The sequence below is a fragment of the Centrocercus urophasianus genome, unplaced genomic scaffold (assembly GCF_019232065.1).
Source record: "Centrocercus urophasianus isolate 14NV4802_14NV808 unplaced genomic scaffold, USGS_Curo_1.0 seq_20, whole genome shotgun sequence".
Classification (NCBI taxonomy): domain Eukaryota; kingdom Metazoa; phylum Chordata; class Aves; order Galliformes; family Phasianidae; genus Centrocercus; species Centrocercus urophasianus.
In genome coordinates, this window is record NW_024884756.1 from 10,180,941 (window position 1) to 10,202,644 (window position 21,704).

Below are 21,704 nucleotides of genomic sequence, written 5' to 3' on the forward strand. Positions count from 1 at the left end.
GGATCAACTCAATGGTTTATGTATGCATACAGCTTTGCCTATTTATAAATAGTGTCTGAATAGCTGAGCAATTGTTATTACTCATAATGTTTTACCCTTGGTTGCTGGATCTCCAGTGCTTGGCTGCAGCCTGTGTCCCTGGCCCAGCCCCTGTCCAGAAGGAAAGCTCACTGCAGGCTGTGCTGCCACCGCCTACATGAGGATTTCTGGCTTTCTCCACTCAGAACAATCACTTCCAACCAACCCAGCATTTCTCCAGGATACAGGACAGAGCAGCCCAGCAATGCATGGCTGCATTCAGTGGCAGCTGCATTCCTCCACCACAGTAAGCCCCCCAGCATGCAGCTCCTCCATGGCACTTCACAAGCACCAAAATCCCCACTTGCCATGTGGCACTCTTGGGACGAAATTTTTTTACTTGCATGCAAAAAATTCCAGGCTTTCAAAAGGCAAGGCTCTTGCATATAATTTGGTTGACAGTTTGAAAGGAGAAAGGGGGGAAGCAAACTGACACCAAAACCTTGGGAGGAAATTTGCTCGTGAATTTAAAAAAAAAAAAAAGCACAATACTAAAATAGAATTGAGTTAGATATTTACAGCTTGATGCTTTTTAAGTTAGCAGAACAAAAACTCTGGTTTTCCTTATTGACTGTTAACCACAATAACATAAGGCTTGCTCAACTGCATCTCAGTTCCTTTAATATTGGGAGTTTCTTTTTCACTTTATTGATGAGGAAACATCTAGTTTTCTGGCTGGAGCCTATTATGTAAGGAAAGCATAAAAGGACTCGTTACTCATTAGCTGCTGGCTGGGAGCAGAGGGATCCTTCCTGCCTCTGTGAGCTCAGCTGCTCTCGCTGGCCCTCCAGCAGCACACTGAAGATACCCGTGTCCCAATCTCCTCACAGCAACACCAGCACCAGAGCCTACCAATACATCACATGCACATAGCAGAAGTCGGAATGAGCCACCAGAACGTGAGCATTTGCTCCCATGGGAGCACTGCTCCTCAGAAACAGGCGCCGGGCGTAAGGGAGCCAGGCCCACCGCAGGCAGGATGCCCATTCATTCCCTGTGCATCTCTTTCTCAACAGGTTGTCTAAATATTGGATGGGTTGCAATACAAAACGCAAACTTTTCTTCCCCCCTCAGCCCTGAGGGTAATGAGACCAATGAGGGAGCAGAACTGGTGCTGCTTGTTGTGCGGCCACAGCTGAACAAAATGGAGTCGGCTAAGAGTGACATGTTTACGTGACATCAAAAAGGCTGGGCTGACTCTACGTTATATCTGTGACAAATGTATATATTGGATCGCTGTTTGCCATTCAGACCTTCTCTGATTACTTCTCATTGTGAAGAGAAACATTTGCGATTCTGCTCACTTGGTAAGTCTGTGGGGTGAATTGTTAGCAACACACGCAGGGAAAGTTGCTGAAAAACCCTTCTGGGCTGCTGCAGCAAACACACACTTGCACAGCCAGCAGCGTGATCCTTGACCTGTGCCCAGCACCTTGCTCCAGCCTGCCCACACTGCTCTTTCTTCACCAGTTGCAGCTCTGCTCCCTCCCAGGGGCAGAAATCCCAGCCTCATGGCTGCAGCAATCTCTTCCCACTATCTGGCCAACTTCTGCCTTTCATATCAACTTCATTAACCTTTTATTATTATTTATTTATTTATTTTTAAACCATGTTTATGATTATCTTACTCAAGGAATGCACTAAAGATATAACTGAAGGAACGAATTACTGCTGGTAGAACGTATAACACGTGCGCCCACAGCTCTGTAACACTGCCCCCTTTTAACTGATAGACAGATTTTGTAAGCAAAATATATACGTAAACTGTGCAGGAGCAGAGAGGATGGTCTGATGCCCAGCATCCCAGTGAAGAGCCCAGTGATGAAACTCCGGGCTCTTATATGAGTTTTGCTCAAGGGATGGCCCCTAGAGTACATGGGACACTGCAGCCACCTGGACAAAGGGGGAGACTGTGCCCTGGGAACTGTGATGCTCCCGTAGCTCTCCCAGACACATCTTTGTGTTCCTGCAGATCATGAGATTTGGCTGAGCCCAATTTTATTTTTATTTACTGATGGGCTGCAAATAATGGTGCGTGCTGACATGCGGTGGTTAAAACATCTGTTGATATTGATTAAATATGGACGAAGACAGCAAACAGCAATGGCACGTTGTTTATGTATATCTTTTCCCAGACTGGTTTCTTAAAGAGGCAAGATTTATGCAACTGCACTATTCACTTCCCAACCCTTTGTGGTGCTGCTGCTCTCTGATGACAGATTTAAGCCCCATTTAGTGCCACAGAGAAAGCTCAGTTGTATCGAATTCTTGGGAGTCTCAAGAAAACATGTACAGAGTCTTGAGCTACTGTCCTCTCCAGGAAGCAAGGCTGCAATATGAAATTACTGTTAGATACTGCAGATCCTAGAGGGGGAAAGCAACATATGAATACTCCAGCCGCAGGAAAAGCTTTCATCAGAACGAACGCAAGATCATCAAGCTGTGGGAGACAGCGCCAGAGAAAAAGCAGGATTCATGAGTTCTCCTGCTCTTGCAGCAATGTATTTTTTCCATTAAAAGCTCAATTGTTTCTTTCCCTTCTTTCCCACTCAGGAGCTCCCTTCTGTTTGCATGCTCTTTTTAGACTGCTTTTCCCTAGCTGCTCGCACACTGCAGAGGTGACCAGCTTTACATTGCCCATGACACACTGATGGGACACGGTTCCAGCCATACAGAGATGCAATGGAACTCCGCACCAACCCTCCCGCCTCTCACAGCCAGCTGGAGGGAACGGGCATTGCTGCTACGTATTCCATCCCACTCACTGGTACTCCCCTGCAAATTGTAAGCTCCTTGGAACAGATGTGTGGGCTCTCCTATTCCACAATGGTGCCAAACTAGAATTGCTGGTGGGCAGGACCTGACCTTGCATGTTCGGGATGGAATGCGAGGCCCTCCTCTTGCCCTGGGCAAGTGGGTGCAGTCCTGCAGACCTGTGCCCATCTCACAGGGGGTCAGGGCTCCAACTTTCTCTCAGGACACCACTGAGCCCCTCAGCTCGCATGGAGGGACATAGCCACCAAAAGGATGGACTACACTGTTGGCAAAGACAAGACACACACGTGGTCCAGCAACACCTGCTGCATTTGCTCCTGGCTATCTCAGCAAAACCATGCTTCAAAGGACAAAAAGCAACCTCTATGGTTGATTGTAGTTTAATTGTGTATTTATGGCTATTTTCTTGGTCAAGGAACTGGCTCACTAGTTTTTTCATCCACATCTAAAGAGAGGTGGTAATGGCTTTGCAGGTGCAGAATAGGAGCTTAAAACAAACAAGATTTATCTCTCTTAACAAATCCTAGTGGGCTTACCCACGACTACCCCGAGCTATCCAACTCTTTGCACACCTATGCTTTATGCATAATGACTTTTCTAGCTGGTATCAGACAGTAATCATTCCAGAAGGCAAAAATCTCAAAATAACTACAGTATATGCATACAGAATACATTTAAAAGAAAAATCTAAATTGACTGTTCAGACCTTCCCTCACTTGCCAGTGGATCCTCTCCAAACAGAAGGCATTCCAAGTCGGCGTAGGAAATGCTAAGATAGCATGCTTTCCATATTGTGTTATCGGAGTGTCTTCCAAAAACTCAAGCTTTCCCATACAACAAAATGTCATGAAGAAGGTTTTACTCCAGTCTGCGTATCACAGGCTGTACATACTGCTTCAGCTACTGTAACGTTGGCAAGCAGAGCTTGTAATGACTTGAAGTACAGTTTAGGAGCAGAAAAACTTTGCTTCAGCACCACTTGCTCACACTGTCTGATTTTCATTAGAAGGGGTTTGTGTGCATGTTTTTCTCCCCCCCAGGAATAAAGACAGAGATAAATGTCACAGAGGACTTTCTGGCTTTCTCTGCTTTTGCTGCATGGAGCCTGCATAATTGAGCTGATCCCAGTTTGTGTTGGAGGAGGGGAAGCCAGCAGCCCCGGCTGGCTGAGCGTGGCCGCACTCCAGCCACAGACAGTGCGCAGCAGACAACCACGAGCATCCTCCAGGTTTCCACCCAAGTGGGCAGCTTCCCTCATCCCTTCTGCTAGCACTGACTTGCATGCTTCCCTCTCCATTTCTCTGTTATAGCTCACTTGGACACAATTTCAAGGGTTCAAGCAGCACAAAAGGCAATATCACTGTCACAACACCAACCACAATAACACCACGCAAGCACAACGAAACCAACCACAGGGCTGCAAGCAGCTCACACGGGCTTACCTAGCAGAGCTTGAGCATCTCACTGTCCTCTAGCAGCATCAGCCCTCCTGTATGGTGGATGGGGCAGCCCTCCCAACTCCACAGCTCACAGCCTAACTTCTCGGGGCTGCAGCTGCAACCAATGGACAAAATTAGCTTGCCCAGGTAACTGAGCAGCTGTTGCCCAGACCAATGGGGACCCAGCTGGGGCTCTGGTGGTGATGAGCTCAGCCTTACTGGGATTGCTCCCAGTATGTGGATGTAGGTCCGTGAGAACTTGCCAAACAATCCTTGGCTGTATTGACAGTGTCATGAAAGAGTTGTGGAACAGGCTGGGGAAGAGGAAATGGAGTTGCACCAGAAACTCAGTCCGAGCCATGTCCGAGCAACCTAAGTTGGGTTCTGAGTGAAATAAAGTGTGCTTCAAAGGTTTCAATAAATACTGATTTAGCCAAATAAAATCCTCATTTTCTTTCCTTTCCCCACCTTCAGGGCATTTAACCAGATCCTATTGCCCAGCCCAAATGGTGAGGTGAAGGGTACGAGTTCCTCGCTGGCTGCTGCCCTCAGCCTGCAGAACTGCTGTGGCCTGCTGAGCCTGCACAGGCTGGGTGCACCTATTTGTTAGACACAGGCCTTATTTTAACACAAAGGCTGAACCTGTGGCTTTGTGGGGTGGCTGAGCTTGGGTTGTCATACTGCTGCCTGAAGTGTGAAGCAGCAGTGAGGAGAAGGATGGCTCCCCTGACTGACTGCCCCACGTGGGGGTCCCTTGTCGCCCCACACACTGCACTGCTGGCACCAGGACTGCCTTTGATAGTAAGCTATGCCTTTACATTCAGCAGAAGCCCAGATGTAAACAAACGCTGTGGTGTTCTTCAGAGGCGTTTTCCCTCAAGGAGCCCAAACCAGAAGGTATTTCCATCAGTGGAGTCAGAAGTCCTGTGACACTGCACAGGACGGTTTGCTCACTCAGCCCCTTGAAAAGACCTCAAAAAAAAAGTCACAAAAGCCATTAAAATACAGTTGAGTTTCAGATTTCCACTTTTCAATTCATGACAGGCAAACAGGCATTCTTGATTGGGAGAGCTCTTATTTTGCAAAGGGATCAGGAGAGCAGAAAGAAAACCCAAGTTGTGTTTGTGTGTGCTGGCATGCTCCCCAGGGAGCCAGGGGGTTGGGGAAGGGGCACACAGAGATTCCAGCACGTGTATGTGCACACAGCTACAGCTTGCCCTGTTAAGTTAGCAGGTACTTCTCCTAACTTTGGGGGAGTTTGAAAGTGTTGAGGAAGAGGTTCTAATTCTAAAATACCACCATGCCAAAAAGTTTGAGAATGCCATATTAAAGGACAGTCTTGATATTATCCCTTTCATTAAAACAAACAAGCCAAAGCAACAACCACCACTTTTTAATATAATCATTCATAAACAGTCTTCATAAAAATAATTCCTGCATCAAGCATGGAAACATTCCCACCTCACTGAGGGGCTGAACCCAGCCTGTCTGTAAATACTCTATTTCCATGAAACGTTTCCTTTTGGTGAAACAGCATTTTTATGACAGAAAATTCCTGGCCAGCTCCTGGCATAAGTCAATGCACCGCAGCAAGCGAGTCCAAGCTGAGGACTCATATGCTGTGCTGGCCATTGGGAAATAAGGCTTTTTATTCTTAGACCAAACTTTTCCTGGTATGTGCTTGCCAAAATCCAATAAAGCAGACACCCTGAGAAGCAACAGCCGACATCAGCACTGGAGCAGAGCAAACTGTGCCTTGGCTCATGCACCTTGCAGGGCCATTTCCTTTATGAGGACTTGGCTAAGTGGGAGAACATCACAGCCTTGCCTGCTCCCACCACCTTTCTAGAGCACCTTCACAGGTGCACGCTGGGCTCGAAACATCCAAAAGGGGAATTTCTCTGGCACATCTGCAGCTACTGAATGAACAGCTTTCCAAGGGGGAGGTTAGCCTTCCCCCAGAGTCACAGAAGAAAGAAGAGAAACTAAAAGCTTTGAAATAAACAGCATCTGCCTGGAAGTCAGCTGGGAGGAGCTGCCTACAGCAGTATCTTCCAGGGCACACAGAGGAAGGTAGGAGTGGGCATTAGGGCAGGTCTGCACCCAAGCAGGAGGCGCACCATGCTCTGGGGAGCAGCTCAGAGATCCCATGCAGCACCCCTGGTGTCTGTGCAATGCAGTAATTATCCAGGATGAGTACCCCCATAGCCAGATCCACACATATGCTGGTCAGTGATCTGTGCACAGGGCAGTTTTTTGGTTGAACATACTGGGGCATCAGTGGCCGATGCCCAGGCCTTGCCTGGGCTGGAATCCTGCCACTGCTTGATGGCTCAACTGAAGCTTGATGTTTATGGTAGAAATTGTCTTGATTTCTTCAGATGAGATGAGCATTCATGGAGTTTGAAAATGTGTTTTAATTAAGATTCTGCTAAATTCTACCAGACACCTACTTGGAAAACAAAGCAACTGAATAATTAACTCTGATGAGAGCAGATGCTGCTCTAATGACAACCTGTTACTGCTCAAGTGCATCATTAGTTGTTTTACTGTGTTCTTTTAATATGTCCAGAGATCCTCAGCTAATGAATATACTGGTTGCAGTGCACCTAAAATAATTATTCAGCGTGGACTGTTGCGAGGAACAAAATGAAAACAACAAAAGAGATAGCCAGCAACCAAAAAACCCCACCTGTAATAGTGCTTCTGCTGGCCAGAGTTGTTTGCTTTCAGGCCCATACATTTCTTCAGTTACCCTTGTGGGATTATTTTAGCCATACACCAAGTGAAGCTTACAAATTGATGAGAATCTAATGATGCATTGATTTACAGATGTGCAGTTCTGCTCCTGGGTACACTGCTGAGGGTGAGAGGAGGAAAGGTTTTTTCTTTCCCCTGTGCAATGTGCACAGCCGTGCGTTTAACAAAGCAACTAGAAAAACATCACCAGCATGTTTTTATCCTGTTACTTCTAATTCTCAAGAAATGAATCGATGTCCTTCAAAAACAGAATTTGTAATTAAATAGCCTACTTAAGTGGCACACTGGACCTCCTGTTTTCGCAGTATCTTATGGCTTTGTCTTAAAGCCCATATTATTTTTACATTAGAAGCTGTGGGATTCTATTTTGAACTATCAGCATCAAAAAGGTTTGGCCTGACCATAAAAGCAATGAGACGAAGCGTCTAAAGCAAGTGAAAAAAATCAAATGAGAGGATCTACCTCATACTATTTTCTTCTCTTTCCACCCCACCCCCCAGTACCAGCACTATCTCTTTTGCCTTGAAATACTGAAAAAAACACATTGAGCAATTATTGAGATGTTACACAGAGCCCACCAAACCCAGCCTCTTAGAGCCAAAGGGCAGTGGGCACTCTCCAGTCCCTAGAAGAGGAGCTGACGATGGCTAAGGGACATGGGGAATTTCCTCCAGCCCCAGGGAGCAGCACTGCTCACCGTAGCAGTGTAGATTTCAAAGCCTCAGCTCCAGCAAAGCCAGCAGGAGCCCAGCACACAGAGCTCCACACACACACAAGATTGGTACACCACAGCATGGGACAGTGCATTGAGCTGCACTCTCTCCTACCCCAGCCACCATGTTTGCATTACCCCCACTGAAAACCACTGCAAACATTGTTGCTATGCTAACACTTTTAAGGAAATTTAAAAGAAACAGCCAAACCAACCACAAGCAGGGGAACATTCACGCATTCAAGTACGGTTGGCCAACACATTTCATCCCAGTCAGCATCTGACTGCCTTTTGAGCACTGCTTTACTGCAAACAAGCCAGCAGCAATACTATCAAGCACAGGAAGGAGAGAGGAGGAAAAAAAGCAGAGGGGATTCCAAATCATTAACGTTAACAAACTCCCAGCCACAAGATGCATGACTTCCCAGGTCACCTTTTCTACCTGAAAAATAGAAAAGCCCTTTGGATTTATAGGGCTCACAGCTGACGACTATGCCTTTTATGGAGACCTCTTTGGGTCTGATTAATTAGTAATTGGGGTGGGAGCTATGCACTTCAGTGACTCTTGTTGTCTTGATTGTAAATCGCAATCTGCTGCTAAATCTCAGCAGGTCACATTGCTGCTTTTGCTGTGCCCTAGTGACACAACTGATTAAATCTATGTAAACAGTATCTTAAAAGAAATGTTTGAGGGGAGATGAAGAGCTGTGCTCAGTTCAGAAGAACAGAGTTATTTATTTTTGAAGATTCTGTTTGTTTTAAAGCATTTCCATCAATTGTCAGTCATCCTGATTGATCACACAGCAAATTAATGGTTTTAATTTGGCCTTTATAAAGCTTGCCCACTGTGGGGGCTTTTAAACAGAGACTCAGCACTCTATTCACACAGGCAAGCCCAGGACGATAAACAAACATTACCCTGGGTGGTTTTACACCAAAAATAAAAAAAAAAGAAAGGACAGCAGTGGAACACAGCTCTTTCTGTGCATTTTCTTGCCTCCTACCAGGAGGCCCCTCAGCACCCAGCAGGCTGCCTCTCTGCTGGCATGTGCAGTGCAGGTTGCCTTTTCTCATGCGGTTCTGGTTACAACACTGAAAATGCAGGGCTGTCTCCTTCCCAGGCCATTTGTGGGGCTGGCAGGGAACCCACACCTCTTGCACTGGGCTCAGTGGGGCAGGCCCTGCTCCTGCCTCTGCCCCAGGACAACCTCAAACCTGGCAGCACTGAGCCTTGTCTGTGTATGTGAGGTAAGTAGTGTGAAATGAGCTTTGCTCTAAGGCAGTAGAAGTGTTTGACACGTTGCCTGCCTCAAAAGTTTCGTCCATTAAGCATCTGACTTTTTTCTTCTTAATTCCCAAATGCATATTAAAAATTATAGGAAGCAAACCCATGAGACTGGCATCCTTGCCTTTTCCTGCTCTAGTCTCCCCTCCAGCCATCACAGTTAGGTGCAGGTGGCAGGCACTTCTCAGAACACTACTTTGAAGAACAACCACCTTGAAGAGACAAGGAACCTTTTGTAACACGCTGCAATGCTGAGCAGCTGTTTCTGTATGCTCTTCGGGAAGGAGGCGTATTTACCTGCAGTTTAGATAAGCTGGAATGTTGTCCATGACCTTGCAGCAATGTTTTATCAACTGCTGCATGGAGGAAGAGCCAGGCAGGGCTCTCCAAAACCTTCTCTGGGGCAAGGAGGGGTGTTCACATTCTTTGACTTACAGTTTAGGCTGCGCATTTGCACTTGAGTCACTTGCTATCTGCCATGGTTGGGCAGGATCTGGCCTCCATTTGCACAGTATGACTTGTGTTTTTCACACGTGTAGAAGTTCAAATTTGTGCAGGAAACTCCAGCTCTGCTGGAAGAGCAGGCAATTTGGGCCTGCAGCTGAGGGGCCTGTGGACAGACCTCTGCTCTTGGATAGGGATGGCATCTGTAGAGGAAGAAGAAAGAGCTGCACCCGTAGTCCCAGCTCCTGTAGATTTCTTGAAAGCAGAAGACTCTGAGTGCAGAGTAAGGAGGGAAATATTCCAACCCCTGGGCTTGCAAAAAGGAAGCTTGTCCGGAAAGGGCATAAGAAATCCCTTTCAAATTTGGCATCAGAATCGCACATACCTTTCCAAAGCTTCACCCATTACAGACCTATGGGTTCTGGAACACCAATTTAAAAAATCTTGGAAGATTGAAGAAATGCTTTTGGGTGGATTTCCAGCAGTTAATGACTTTTTCCCCACTGTGGTGCTGCTGCAAGAACACTTTTCCTTGTGTTAATTTGTTACTTCCTCTACTGATTCCAGAAAACAGCAATAAAGCACACAGCAGTGGAGTACAAACTACTGAACATTTAGAAGCCTTATACAAATAAGCTCATATTAGATAAGAAAATCTTGTTAGTTTTACCTTGCCGGGATAATTTTGCCCCATCCAAAGATTCTGCACAGCTCTGCTACCTTCAGAGCTAGAGAGATTGCCATGAGCTGGAACACCAGATGAGCCTGCACAGCATCCACCAGGCTTGTCATGATGAGAGATGGGCTCAGGTTAGCCAGTGTGCATGGGGAACCAGGGACAGTCCCACTAGGGCTTGTGTGGAGCCAGTGCTTGGGCAGAACCCTGAGAAAATGCATGCAATTTGCAAAGCTCAGCCCTGGATGTTGGCATATCAGATGTGAAGAGAATTCAGGTCCCCTGCTTCCACTGCAACCAAGATTGCTTCTCAGATCGCTGCCTTGTAAGACTTCAGCCTTTTACTGCCTTATATCAAAAAGGCGTCAGAGTCACCAAATGCACCTCAGTCCCCAAGCTGAAGATGCTGTGGCAATGGTCTGGTACAGTGACCAAGCCTACAGTACGTATGGCCCTGAGATATAAATGTTAAGCACATTACATGGACGCTTATGAAACCTGAGGAGAATGCTCTGATGCCTTTAGCAAGGGTTGGGCTGAGGATTTCTTATTGAGATGCACAAGGCAAAATGTAAGAGAGATAAAAGCATCTGCCAGAAGGCAAGCAGCAGGTCACAGACTGGGCAGGAATACCGTTGTGCCTCCTGAATGCAATAAGCCAGGGCTTTACCTACTGGCCTTGCAGTCAGCTCCTCAACATGGATTCCTCTTCTCTCTATCACACATTTCCACACATTTTCCACAGAGGGAAAAAGCAGCTGCTTTCACACGTAGCGATTTTTATATGACTAACTGTGAGGTTTCGTTGAAGACATCAGGATTTTGCTACCAACTACAGTAGTCACGTCTGGAAGTACTGGAGCATATGTTACACTAACTGCAGGGCAACTATTCACTGTGCATCTCTTAATTGCATCCATACAGCCAAGATGTTCCACTGCACACGGTCAATTCCAAATGAGTATGAATCTGGCTAATGAAACTAGAACACTAAGTGCTAGTCTTTATTGAAAACCTTATTCTTGCCAAATTTCAAGATTTTAGCGCTATCCCTTCCTGCACAAGGCCTGTCTGAATAATGATGGTTGATCGCTCCTGGAGTTGTGTGAACATTCACAACAGCATTTGTCATCTTCTCATTTAGTGTTTTTCTAGGAAAATAATTTTGCTGTCAACAAATCCCTTTCTTGAATGAAAGGCAAGTAGCTGAAGTAGCATGCTCAGAATAGGAATGGGTTTTTGTCCTCACTTTGCCAAATTCAACACTGCTTCAGAGCTTAACATCCAAAGTATCACAGGGAATTAGAGGATCAGCAACATGTGAATTCTTGCTCAGCCAATGGCAACTATCAGTATTCCATTACGGCAATTAACCATGAGGTTGCTTGATTTTTCTTCTATTCTGTGAGAGTTGCATCCTGTGGACTACTGTTGAGACATTGGTATCTATCACATAACTTTTCTTATCTTTAGGCATATGAACATGTATTTTGTTAACCTTTTTTCCTTATTACCAAACCAAAGCAAGACTGACTTACTCAAATCCATTTGTGCATTTTATGGTCAAGAGAAAATATGATTGCATGAGAGCCTTCTTAGAGCTGAGGAGCTGAGTTTAATGTTTTTCAGGGTTTTTTTCTGAGTAACAGAAGAACAAAATGAAACAGAATAGAATTGAAGTTGGGACACAAAAGGCACAGGACAAATATGCAAACGGAGCATGTACTTTTGTTTGCCAACATGCTGGACAATTCAGCAGCGGCAGTCTGAGGGCACGTGGTTTCCCTCTTCTGGTGAACAGATTACTTCAGATGAAATATTCCAACATTTAAGCTCTTCTCCTTCAAATTACGAGGTCATCTGTAGAGATTAGACTTTGTAAATCATCTTTAATCATTAGACCATTTATCATTTCCTTCACTCACAGCTTCCCTTTTTGGTTCCATGAAACCATCTATGGTGGCTGAGTCACGAAAAACCATTCTCACACATGATGCTTCATTGTATGTACGCCAAGGTGTTTCATTCTTTGGAGATATATACTAAGAGAATTTTTTGTTCGTGTGGTATTTTGTTGATTCTTAAGAAAATGGAGCAAGCATTTTGGCTGCAGAGCTGGCGGTGGGCTGCTTCTGTGAGTCAGACTTGGCATTCGCAGATACAAGGATGTGCTGCCAGTTCATTGCTGGATCACACCTGGCTGGGAGAATTCAGCTGTCTGTTTATTCACTGGGAGCAGAGAGTCAGCAGGAGGTACTGAGCAGAGCACACAGTTCCCTTCTTTGGGAAAAGCTCTTTTACTGTGATGTTATATCAGGTCATCCTGGATTAATATCTCAAGCAAATAGTCTTATATCTTTTGTACCACGCAGTTAAAAGCACGAGCTGTTTAACCTCACTGCCGGAGCAATAAATGGCTATCAGCATCAATGCCCATTTGCTGATATGCTTTCAGAACAAAGCATAAATTAATTTCTCTAGACAGGAATGCTCATGAAGAGTTAGACATCGGGGTTTAAAGTAAGTATTAATATGAATACAAAAGAAGCAATTACAATTTATGGAGGATAGTTTCATTGGTTTTCCTTTATAGACACATATGCACATACATGTTACTTGTGCAAAACGGCAGGTTTATTAATAGCTATCTTTGAGCAGTAGAAGGTCTAATTGTTTTTGTTGTTGTTGTTTTTAACCTGGGGTTGGAGAAAGTATATTTCACAGGGGCAGGGCACTTCCTTTTCTTTGACTGTGGCTCCAGGCTTGACACTGGCAATCACCCTGTTGCTTCAAGTGTTTTCTGTAAAGAAGATAGCTCTTTAGGAATTGCTGAAGTGACCTTCAATGGCCAGGAGGAGATAAACCCAGTGGAAGGGTCACCTCTCAGTCTGAGGGGTTTTAAGACAGGTACTATGGGCAGAAACTAACAGTGAGTCAGGGATTTTGCACATGAAGAGATACAAGCTGCTGCCACACAGGTATAAGATGTTTAATTGAACAAATATTCTCTTAGCATGGATGGAAGGGTTCCTGAGGTTTTCTGAGGCATTTTTCTCTCCTTCAGGGTGACAAGTTCAGCCTTTTCAGCTTTTCTCAGTTTTCCTGAATCACAGACAGCACTGGCAGCTGTGCAGAACTGGTGGCTTGGTCCTGCAGTGGATCTGCCAAGGATAAATTAGTTGGATTGCACATGGGTGTATGTCTCTCCTTACAATAATCACACTGAAGGATCATGGCCATCATCTGGAGCTTCTAAAAACAACACTTCCTCATCTGTTTGCCTAGCTGATGCATAACACATATTTACATAGGCTCTCATCTTAGGAAGTTTCATCATCTCTTGTGTAGGAGAATGCTGACATGATATGTTTGCACCATAAATGTTTCAGATTCCACACGTGCTTTCAATAGCCCGTTATGATTCTGCAGGCAAAAATATCTAAATACCACTGTACTACAGGGCAAATTAAAAGTTGTCTATTTCTCAGTGGCGTTTTCCAGCTTATTGTCTGATTTGCAAGGTCCTGGTGTTCAAATGTTGGTTCTGTTGTTTAAGCATGAATAGCCTCACAGAGGCTAACAGAATTATTCATGTTGTCAAAGTAAAATCTCTGCATTTTCAGCAGTAAGATGTTTGGCTGATTCATCAACATGTCTAAAAACAGGATTAACTTTAAGGGTGTGAAATGCAGAAGGCAATAGGACCACTTGCCCACTTTAATTTCTTGACTCAGAGCTTAACCCCACAGTTGAAGTCTAAGCACTAACTACAGACTCAAAATCTGTAATCTGGAATTTAGGAAGCATGCATCTTCAGGCTGGGTTAAATTGGGATTAGTTAGTTGGGGACTGTCACAATAAAAGGAGCAGATGGATGTAGTCATAGCTGGGACAGGATTGTTTGCCAAGCCCAACTATGTTTTCTAGCCTCTGTGCAAACTGGGAACACCAGCAGCATGGAGCTAGCACAATGGAAGCCTCATAGATCCCCCTTCCCTCCTTCCTCAGTTATTCCTTGAAATGGTCACTAAACCAATTCAATACGTTTTCTGGCTCCTAACCTCTAGTTATGACTATTTTTTAGCCAAAATCAGTATGAGCTGGATATACAGGCAACAGTTTCTCAAGCCATCCGACTGTGTGGTTAATATGAATTATTATATTCATGTTTTCCCTTCTTGTATTACCTCTTGGGTTGTTTTTTTTCGGTCATCATATGCTTAACCAAATTGAGAAATCGAACATCCTGCGTTCAAGATCCATTTGGACAACATTAACACAAAATTATGCTTTAGTCAACAATGATAGAGCAAAGTGTTGAGTATTCTGTGCTGACATACACATCACTGAAGGAAGCTTACAGAAGTAGGAAATCTTTCAGCGGTGTACTAATATTGTTGTTACTTTCCACAGTACTATGCCTGAGCTGAGGCCTCCAAATTGCACTCAAGAAATGCCTCAAATTGCACTGAGAAAACTTGGAGAATCTCAGTCTTAAAGTTTTCAGTGTCTCAGCAAGGAGAATAATTGAGTCAGTCAACACAAAAGTACTGGAAATGCTGGCTCCAGACCACAAAGTTCAGGCAGATGAGGAGCCAAGGAGGTAAAAGTCTGCTTTAGAATTAGCAGAGATCAAATAGATTTGGCAAAATCAAAAGAAATTACTCTCTAAAACTGTTCCAACAAATTAGTAAGTTTCAGTGTTCAAGCTGATTTTAGGCAGCCAGAAATAGCAGTTAGGCTAATTGCTAGGACACTTGCAGTAGGTGGTATGTTATCTGCCGGGCTCCACAAGAAACTGTTCATCCATCAACTTTTTGAGAAATGTGAAAGTTTCATAATCATACTTTAACTCCATTAGCTAGCATACAACAGTATTTATATATAAATAGAGACCTCAGACAGATTGCAGAGAAGGATAATTATGGTGGTTTCTTTACCACTCTGACAACTTGGTTGCCCAAGGACATGGACTTAGTCAATATGGAACACTGTGAAATGACAAATGAATGCTTAAGGAAGGTATTTTCACTAACTCTATCTGGTTAGATAAAATCTCCAAGTAATTGTAACTAAAATGTTAGTAACACCAAATCCCCCAGTAATTTCAGTACCAGCCCTCTTAAGGCTAGAACACAATAAGAAGGAATAATTTATCATCTGTTACCTGCTTAAAAGGGATCTCAACAGACGCAACAGTCACAAAAATAATTTATTTTTATGTTTATTCCATCTCTCCTTTCTGAGGGAAAAGTCACATGAATGGAGGCTGGGATTGCAACAAAGCTAAGGAGATGGACACTAAACAGGACGAGCAGAGCCAGCTTGAGGAAAGCTTTCTGAACAAGGCCAGTCAATGCTGCTTTGAGAATAAATAGCTGTCATAGTCCCTAGTCCCCATAAGACTTCTGCTGGCACACTTTATTTCATTGCACTTTGAAATCTAAAGGACTCTTCAGGAATGGAAGGTTAAACATACACATAAGTGTTCTCTAAGCCAAAGCCTAATTTGACTAATTTCTCCTAGGCTGATAATCAAATACGAAATCGCCCTAGCTCTTGGAGCAAACATTTCCCCCTAAGGACAAACCTCTTCACTGAACAATAGATCAGAAGTGAACCGGCACTCTGGAGTTCAAGGAAGACCTAAGGAAATTAATTCAGTTAGAGCACAGCAATTTGGAGGTAGCAGAAGGATGGCAAATCCCACTCCATTTCCTAATCTTCCCCAAAGGAACGTATTTATTACAAACTCTTAAAATCACCTTTTGATAACGCTGAACAGCCTGTGAGGGGCCCATAAAGGCATTCAAGGCAGACCCATTTTAATCCTTAATACCACTTGAAGATTATCCATTTTAAATGGCCTTGCAGAGCTTATCATAATTTTGCAAACTATTAAAAAGTTTCTCATCTATCTGGTGAGAAACACGGGCTCCTCCAGCCTGCCTGACAGAAAACATTGTATCTGTGGCTGTGATTCCAGCTGTGGCAACTCAAAATCTCAATGGCATGGAGGCTCTCAGTTTCACTGGGAAGACATAATGCATTGTAGCCATCTGGGTAACCTTTGCTCCTTGAAAACCTGTGAGAAGGATCATTGCAACTGCACTTACTGTATGTAGGGTTGTGACAGCATCTCTTGATGCTTTGTTGGATTCAGTAGCTCCACACCGCTCCTAAGCTCAGGTGACATAAACAGGCTGGAAAAGGAGAGAAAGAAAGTGAAGATAAGTCCAACCTCCACAAATGTGCAATGGAAAGAGCCTGAAATGCAGAGGCACCTGGTTGAACCTTGACTGGCTAATTCCCTCTAGCTGCTGCCCAAAGAGCATGGGGGATACAGGAGGGCGTGCCCACACTGTCTGACTGCTGCCTGGAGGAAAAGTCAGCATGCCTGGGACCTGCTGACTTGGCATTTTGCCGTTGCAGGATGTGGCTCCTTCTCACTCCTTCAATTGCCTTCACTAGATGAACGACTGCCACATTTAGAGGGCTAAATGCTACAAGGAAAGAAACATAAGCTCAAGAGGAAAGTGCAGCATTGTTTGTTTGCCCTGCAAAGCAGACAAACCCAGGAGAGCAACCACAGCAAACCAAAAATCAGACAAGGCATGGGATGACAGGGAAGGGTTGGAAAACAGGGGGCTAATAACCCCAGCCTGTGCCAGGTAAGCAGGGCTTCTCACACTGCAGCACCAACAACATATCAAAATCTGACCTGCAGCACCATCCTGGGCTATGAGCAGAAAGGCATTCAAGCTGAAACTGAGCAAATAAGAAGTGAGGGGAAGCTGCCAGACTCATTTTCACTGGGGATCTGAACCACAATTCAGCCCAGGTGACATTTTACATATTTTCACCATTGTTTTTGTTTAATTTGTGAAAGCAATTACACAGCCAATTGAACAGTGTAAAGCAACTGCTGCAATAGTCAATATCTCAATGAGGTACAGTGCAGTGTGGCTTTTCCAGTTAGGATATTCAGGCATAGCCCTACGGAATCTGTACCATCCATCACTGACACTGCCATCTGGCTTACCTGATCCTCCCCAAATACAGCTCGCGCTGAACAAACGTGACTTTTCTTTGGGCCCCTTCTGAGGAAAATGAGACAATGAAACACCCTGTACTGGTAGCTACATGGACAATCCTAGCTGGCACTGTCAGCTCTTAATTGAAGTGTGACTGAGCATAGCTAAGTGGCCAAATACACTGGGCCTCTCAGTGTTCACTTTGATGTCAGCAATTGGTTGTTCACCCCACTGAATTGCATAGTGCAAACATGTAACACAGGCCCCTCCAGGACTACTTCACTCTTGTCTCCCTTTCAGCTGTGCTACTCCAATTTTTATTGCAGTAGCTGAACTCACTTTTCAGTTGGAAATGAATGGGTGCAGCCTTAGTGACCTTACCCCTTCATCCTTCAATGGAAGGAATTCCCAAGCTGGTAGAAGAGCTGAACCTGGCTAAAAAGCAAGGAAGAGCCCTGCCTGGCTGGAGTAGACTTATCTACCGGCTCTAGTGCAGGCAGGTAAGTCAAGCAGTACTCCTCAAAGAACAGCACAGGACTGCTTCTCAGGGTGGGGCAGGGCACATGAGTTGTGCAGGTGTCAGTAAAGTGCACCTGGTCTGGTGCGAATCTGTTCAACAGTGTGCTTCGAAGAACAGGACTTGTGAACCGTTAACAGGGAGCCTGGGGCAGAGCACAAAGTTTAACCCCAAAGTCCTGAATCTGAAATGCTCCCTTTTCTCCTCATCCTTGTACAAACCACTTCCCAGAACCTAAGCAGGTATTTCCTACCATGGTCCTCAACAAGCACAGTAGCTTGGATGTGCTGGTATATTTTTGTGTGTATCTCAGAGAATTTTTGCATCATTTCTTAGCAGGCAATAAATAGTTTAGAGCAGATAACTAAATAGAAGCTACAGTATTCGAGCTCAACATTGTGGCAGTTGCTTGTCAGAAAAGACAGAAAACAGCTCTGTGACCCACGTGGTATCAGTGCTGCACACAGGTCTGCACGGATCTAATCTTTCTACTGAAATTTAATTATAGCAAAATTGCAGTTGGCATTATAAAGCAAGTTTAATGTTAAGAAAGACGTGTGTATTTTGTGCATCTTCTCGGGAGATAGCTGCTTTTAGAGTGGGATCAGTTTCTGTTATTGGTTGACCTCCTTGCACAGCCAAGAGGAGGGAGCTGGATTCTATTTTGACTCAGGCTTAAGTCAGCAGGCTTAAGTCAGCAGGGTCTGAGGCTCTGTGGAAGGATTTGAGGGACTGTTTCCCTCAAATCCTTCCACAGAGCCTCAAAACCTGCTGTTTTCTGTTTCTCTTTGCTGTGGTGTGGCATAAGAGCCCCTCCTGCCCCACAGGCTCCTGACTGGGACTGAGTCACCAGGACCTGCTGCTGCCAGGTCTGTGATGGCCCACCTCGGTGACTCAGGTGAGCTGCTGAGGTGGTGCAGCACTGCCAGTAGAGCAGGAGATGACTGTGCACACCAGTATGCTGGGAGCTGGCGGTAGTGCCGCTGTGTTACCGATGATAAATAGTCCATGTCACTGCAGTAGCTGGTCTCCAGATTGAAGCAGACTTTTGCGAATCAGCAGGGTCAGCATTTGAAAAGCATGTGAATATTGTGCACTTGTAAATATTTGAGCACATCTGTTTAGCTCCCTCTCAAAAACCACTGGGAAAAACTACTTCACATTGTGCCATGCAATGCTGTTACCCTGCTCTAATTGTCAAATCAGTTGAGTGTTTTTCTCATGCACACAAAAATTAAAAATTACTATCCTCATTCATGATTAATTCAGCTGCAGTGCTGCACTGGGTCACACCGCATTTTTTTAAAGTATTAAATTCCACCTCATAATAAGAGTTTTAATTAACTTTTTGCTACTTCGTCTTTTTTCCCCCCTTCACAGGGACTCAGACAATCTCCAGAGCTGCTTTCCCCACAAATGTCTCACTGGATGCTGCTGTGACAGCGATGGGGCACCAATGTGGCACTATGAAAACGGTCAGCACAAGCCACAGGACCTCTCCAAGGCCTCCTTGCTAGAGGCCTAAGGCCAGTGGCCTGCCCGCACACAGCTTACCTGACCAGGGGATGGCAGAGCTCTAACACTCAGCAGTTCTGAATTGCCTGAGACGAGCACTTGGCTATTACTTCAGCCCAAATCTTTTAGAGGGTATGGGTCTTTCATAGTCAATCTATGGAAATCCAAAGGAGAACTTCAGAGGAACAGCATTCCCGCCTCTCGGTCTATTGTGTTTCTGTACAAGCACATGTCCTCCTTCTAGCACTTGGTGCTCGCCAGAACTGCCCCAAACTGTTCACATACCTCTTTAGGATTTGTAGATGGACTTTCCAAGCAGGCATACTTTTGCAGGCAGGAAGAGTCACAATTCCTTCTTCCTCAAGCTGGCCCTGATAAGTAGAAAGGAAAGCTGTTTAATAACTGTATCATTTTTAGAACAGAGCAAAAGGCAAAGAAAACAGCATGGAAAGAAGATCTATAGAAGATCCAACTCCCTCTTAGAAGTTTCATGAACCTTTCTGGAGCAATGTGATTTTCAGACTCAGAAGTGATTGAAGTGCCCAGAGCCAGGTGGGCTGGAGAAGGCCTGGAACTTTAGTACTTGTGAGCAGAGCACAAGCAAGCACTGAAAAGGGCAGCAGAGGCCCTGACACTGCCCTGGTGAGAGCTGCCCAGCAACATGGTCATGCTGGCTCTGGACAGCTTCTCCTTGCAGGACCAGCCCTTACTCAGTAGATCTCCTCAGATTTTTCTGACCTTGGCAGTATTACAAGGGTCATATTTTCACATGGCTGGATTGCTCCTGAACAATTTCTCCAATGTATTAAGCAGAAACATGCATTCTGTCAGCATCAGACATGTCTAATCTCTCCACCTGCTTTCTCCCCCAGCAGTCACACTCAGTCTCTGTTGCATGGAAAATCCCACTGTCCTTTCTCTGTTAGGTAGCAGATTCTGGCTGCAGGCTGAGGAAGTGCTCCCTCTCCCCTCCCTGCCTAAACTCACTTCCCCCACAGTCCTGCTCTGACAAGTTTTGGGGCATGGCTGGTACCAGTGAGAGCTTGAAACCCTCTGGAGGAATGAAGAGTGCTGCAGGAGGGGTATCTCCACAAGTAGTGAGGGGCCATCGTCTTGGACCCTCCTGCCTCTTCCTTTCTGCAGACTCACAGTTTATGATTTCATAACTTCACTTAGCCTTATTTAATGTTTAACATTTCACATCTTAACTGAACTAATAAGTAACTTATGCTGGTCACACAGTAGTGTATTCCCTGAGCACGTGCCAGCATGGTTCCTGCTAACAAAATGGTGCCCTCACAAAATGTTTGGAGTGCCCAAGTAGGAATTTCTAACTGTCCTCCCTGCAGAGATCTCCAGCTTGCTCACAGTCCCCCATTCACAGCCCTTCCTAATGCCATCCCATGTAGCCTAATGAGCTGGGCAGGCTTCAGGAGAGGCCATCCCCATACATGCACATGGAGGTGCTTCTGTACTACACTCAGGCTCTGCTCTAGCAGCCCAGTAGGACACATTTCATTACAGTAATTTCTGACACTGCCTTGCTGTATATTTGAACATGGTGGTCATTCACCAGCTCCCACCCGAGGGGACATGGAACACTCAGCAAGAGCAGAGGTGATGTTGGTCTGCTGTCACACATGACACCTTGCAATGCCCACTGTTCTTCTGTTTCTTTGTGTGTGATTTCATTCCTTGGAAGATCCCTGATGCTCTCGAAGATCCCTGATGAGAGATTTCATTTCATTTTCTATTTTTCTTTCACAACAGTTGTGTGTTCGCAGTAGCTTTGCTCTGGCTCCTGTGTGATCAGTATGCTACCAGCCATATTAGAATAGGCTTGTATAATGACTAGGGCAACATTAAAAATGTCAAAATTGTACTTCTCTACTTCCTGAGCTTTTTTGCCCTACTTTGGTGTCACACCTCACACACCCCTAGGATGGGCAAACCCTCTCCAGGCTTTCCTGTACAGCCTACTGAATTGTGTCAGCCATTTGGTCTGAAACACAGCCCTTTTCTGCTTGGAGTTTGCACTGGGGATGCTTCAGTGGTTCATACGTGAGCATACCCAAAATACTGCCATGAGGAATTCTCCAAGAAAACATTTGTGCAGAAAGAGCTGCTCCTTCGAGCTCTGTAGCACAGGCTGAGAATTAGTAAGTGTTCTGTGAAATAAAAGTAAGAAGGATCACTCCAATGAACTATAGCTGATGTTTGCAGCTTTATTGCAAAGCTGTGCAATATTTGGACACTTTACCACTAAAATTAATCAAAGACGCACATTTCAGTCCCCTAGGCTGATTTGTAAATACGATTGTGTGTCTCAGGTGTACACTGCATATGTGTAATTGTCAGATCTAGTTTGTTTTGAATAGATTCAAGGTAAGATAAAGCAGAAAAAAATGCAGCCACCCAGGTATATCCTGTATTTGGTAGCACGAAGAGCAACATCCACTTATCTGCCTG

General features: G+C 44.9%; 1 long non-coding RNA gene across 2 annotated transcripts in view; it reads right to left on the reverse strand.

Annotated features, from left to right (window-relative positions):
• LOC122162346 overlaps positions 1-21,704 on the reverse strand; it is a 223,795-nt gene that overhangs the window by 42,033 nt on the left and 160,058 nt on the right. For both annotated transcript variants that reach the window (XR_006169480.1, XR_006169481.1), the window contains 2 exons: positions 19,521-19,606; positions 16,286-16,372 (listed from right to left, as the gene is read on the reverse strand). This is a non-coding gene — a long non-coding RNA (uncharacterized LOC122162346). The remainder of the gene's footprint in view (positions 1-16,285; positions 16,373-19,520; positions 19,607-21,704) is intronic.